This window comes from Ipomoea triloba, chromosome 8, assembly GCF_003576645.1.
Source record: "Ipomoea triloba cultivar NCNSP0323 chromosome 8, ASM357664v1".
Lineage (NCBI taxonomy): Eukaryota > Viridiplantae > Streptophyta > Magnoliopsida > Solanales > Convolvulaceae > Ipomoea > Ipomoea triloba.
Genome location: NC_044923.1, coordinates 13,119,762 through 13,124,379, shown reverse-complemented (window position 1 = coordinate 13,124,379; position 4,618 = coordinate 13,119,762).

The following is a 4,618-nucleotide window of genomic DNA, read 5'->3' as shown; positions in this document are numbered from 1 at the left end:
CTCCATCTATGGATGCTCCTATAATTCGGGAAAACAAATGAAGACCATTGCAAAAAGGGGCTCTCCTTGGTATACACATTGCAGAGTCTGCACATGTGTACTAGCCCGTGAAAGCGCAACGACAAACCTCACAAAATCGCAAAGCATAAAAACGAAGACCACATACACCGTAATAGGAAACAAACGAATTGTATATTGCAACGATCAATGCACAAGCCATGTACTTCCCAGCATTACCAATCAAAATTTCTATGTATGTATGTATGTAATGATGAATGCACAACTCGTATAATTTAGAACTTATTTAATTTTCCTTTTGAAAGTCAAACCCGTATATATGATATGATATGATGTATGTATCTAATTATTATGGTAAATATAATTGCATAGAATGTTTCTATGTTTCAAATTATTTTGAAAGTCCAAACCGTATGTAATAAAAAAAATTATTAAAATATTTAAATTAAGAAATTAATGAAAGTAATTATAGAGTATTTTAATGGTAATAAAATAATCTTTATAATAAAAAAATAATTTTTTTTTGTTAATGAATATACGCAAATCTTCCAAAATATTAATATTTACAATAATAAAAATATTTTAATTATTGTACTGGTTAAGGAATTAATTATAATTAAGCTAATAATGGAATTAAGGAATTAAGTAAAATAAGGAAATAATTGTAATTAATTTAATAATGGAGACTACGAAATTAAGGAATTGAAAGTAATTACAGAGTATTTAAAATCATTTTTTTAGTTAATGAATATACATAAATCTTCCAAAATATTAATATTTGTAATAAATAAAATATTTTTAAAATTATCATTATAATGATAATTAATAATATAAAAAATATTTAATACAAAGTATTTAAATGGTAATAAAATTGTCTTTTTGATCAAAAAATCAATTTTTTAGTTAATGGATATATGAAAAAGGTAAAAATCATTGTAAAGGAAAACTATTAAATAGATTTTAAAACTTAGTGTACTATAATATTATTATTAGGTAGACGTTTTCGTCCTTTTATTATTATACTAATTAAGAAATTAATTATAATTATGCTAATAATGGAATTGAGGAATTAATTAAAATAAGGAAATAATTGTAATTAAGCTAAGAATGGAGAATAAGAAATTAAGGAATTGAAAGTAATTACAGAGTACTAAAATGGTAATAAAATTATCTTTATAATAAAAAAAATCATATTAATGCTTTTTAAAATTATTTCCCCTTTTTCTCATATTTATTTTAATAATAATATAATTACATAAATCATATTGTATATCGATTTTTCTAAAATAAATGAAACAAACGAGTCATATATTATTGATACTCTTGTATTGATCTTAGGGATAAGAGTCAAATAGACCCTTGAACTATAGGCCAAAGGGCAATTAGTCCCATAAACTAAGAAAAGCTCCAATTAGCCACTTCATCTCTTCACTTTCATGCAATTTAGCCGATAACTTCTTAAAGTTGTGCAATTAGCTTATTTTGTAGGTAAAATCAATTTAATAACAAGTAAAATTGCAATTTAAAAAAATAATTTTAAAATACTTTAAAAAAGAAGAAGAAGATGATTTGACGGCCTCTCCGTCCAGTTGGACAAAGAAGCCTCCTGGCTTCTTCTTTATTAATGTTAGTTATATTTTTCTTTATTTGAAATAAAATATGTTTTTTTTTTAATTTTAAGTAATTTTTTAAATTAAAAAAAAAAGAATTATTGATTACCTAGAGGTAACCTGTTAATTAACTTAATTGCATCAAAATGAGAATTTAAAGGGTCTAATTGGAGTTTTTCTTAGTTTAAGGGGTTAATTGCACTTTCACCTATAATTCAAGGGTCTATTTGACCCTTATCTCTTGATCTTCTAATCAAATAAATGTACTCTTTTAAATATTATAGAGTAATTATTTATAACTTCACCTTTAATTTTATTATTTAAATAGATAATAAAAAAATTAATTAATTTACTAGTAATAATAATAGTAAAAGGGAGGGAAAAGGGAAAAATGCACGCACACAGGAAGAAAAAGGGTTAAGATGAAATTTCAAATCAATTAATAATAATAATAATAATAATAATAATAATAATAATAATAATAATAATACGAAATAGTAGTAGTACTGTAGTAGTAATAGTAGGGAGGGGAAAGGGAAAAACGCAAAACGAAACATGTTATAGCCAAGGGGGTTCAAACCCAACACCTCCAACACACTACTGTTGGAAAACATTTAAAAGGGAAAGGGCTTCTTATTATATTTAAAGTGTTGTCCCACATTGATTTTGAAAGTCCCTTTCTCCCACTTAATATAGTATTGTAGTCAGGTTGCCTGCGTTCAGCTGGTGAAAGCTTTACACGGCTCATATGTGTTACTCGTCGAAAGTAACCTGGAATCTCAGATTGCACTGTTGCCAGAATTTTCTTTTAAGGGAGTGTTGTTAACAACACGACACATACTATTTCCTTTTCCCTCAATCTTCTTCTTCTTCGTACCATCTTCATTCCCCCAGTTCGTACACATTGTTCTCCGTAAATCCTAACAGTTAAAAGCAAATTTTGACTTTGTCCGTGACCAAGCTTGTTGTTGATCTCGCAAAATTGGAACCTCTCAATGGCGTCAACTTTCGCAGGTAGTCATCCAAAATTCTCATTCATTTTAAGCAGCTCGAAGTCGACTACATTCTGCTTCAAGACGCTGCTATCTACCAAATTCCTGCTTCATCTACTCTAGTACAACGATTTGACTCCCATGTAACGATCTTAGATGCAACACCCGACCCAAAGGCGCCTGCAACCAAGTCACCCGCCATCTCTGAAGAAATTTGTGACAAGTACATCAAAGACAACAAATATGTTAGTGCTATCTTACTACAGATCATGGTGGATGTTGTGTTTGGCATCTACTATGCGCACAAGTCTACAAAAATAATCTGGGACCCACTGCAGGAAAAGTATGGTGCTAATGACGTAGGAAAAATGAAATATGCAGTCGCTCGTTGGTTGAACTTCAGAATGACAGACACGAAACCCATATTGAAGCAGGTGCATGAATATGAAAATTTGATAACAGACATGATTGTAGAAGGAACCCAGGTAAATGATATATTATTGTTTGATGCACTAATACAAAAGTTACCCGAATATTGGTTGAACTTCCAGAACAAGATGAAACACGAAACAAGGGAATATACCCTGGAACAGTTGGTGAAATCCATCAATATTGAAGCAACAATTCGCCAAAACAGGTATGTTACTTATTTTTGGGAACTTTAAGGCTAACTGAAATTATGTAATGCAGATATATAATAAAATATGAAACAATTTAAAGTGCCAAAATAAGTACACAGCTGAATTTGTTAACGCAGTTGGAGAACACCTCCAAATCTACGGGGCCACGCCCAAAATTTTTTTCCCTAAAGCTCAACCCGATGGTTTTTACAATTACAAGGTTCAATGAATTACAAACTAGGTCTACCACCTATTTAAACATTAACCTTATAAAAAAAACTCTATGAAAAAGTTACACGCATAGTTTGAACTAATTCTACCAATTAAACAAACTGTAACCAACCTGGATTTTAACACAACTTGTACTGATATTACTTGGAGCTGATTTCTTCGGATTGTACACCAATCTTTCCCTGTAATTGAAGTTTCTTCGCAGCACCTTTCAAACTGTATATATATAATTGTGTCTCTGAAACTTCGATTGTCTTCCTTGTAGGTTAGCCTATTTATAATGTTGAATTCATAGCTTTAATTCCTTGATTTCCGAAAGCATGATGCCACGCTGCCACATTCTCACGTACTCATGCATTCCATTTTCCTTTCTCAACTCTTTTTGCGCCACATGCTATGCATATATTAATTCCCTATTTTTCTCTTCATTTATCCACTTTCACACATACACATATGGCATGCATTACATATACACATTTTTACTTTCATTTTACATCATAGGTTTGTGTTTGATATCATGCCAATCCACTTTCATTATAGAGAATAATGAACCTACGTATTGTAAATATATTTAGTACGAACTTTATATAATGGATATACTAACAATCTCCCCCTTTGGCATAGGATGATCAAACACAGACATTGTAGTTCTCCCCCTTTTGAGAAATCATAGCCAAAGGCAATAACGTAATTAACAAGAAGCATAGATGAGTATATAAATCCAACCAATAACATGCAAACAATAGAATATAGATTGGTCCAAGAATGAGAGAAGCGTTTTTGGGATGAGAGACTATAGTATGTAATCCCACTGGAAAGCTTTCACACCAGAAAATTCGAAGGTCCTTTGGATCCTAAGAAGAACTGGGTAGCCCTCTTGTAGGGAGGCATAGTACATATACACTAGAAAGCTTTCATGCCGGGCTGTTCTAAGGATTGTTTCGAACCAAACCAGTCACCGGGTAGCCTACTTCTAGGTATGCAAGTTCTGGGAAAACATATGCAAAGATTTATAATAATGTAACAACCAAAATAGTGTATGAGGTAAACTGAGTAGCGATAGTAGCACAATAACCAATATGATTGATAGCAGGCAATTTTTATTTGGAAATTGGGAAAAATAAGTAGGAACAGGCTCCAAGGAATA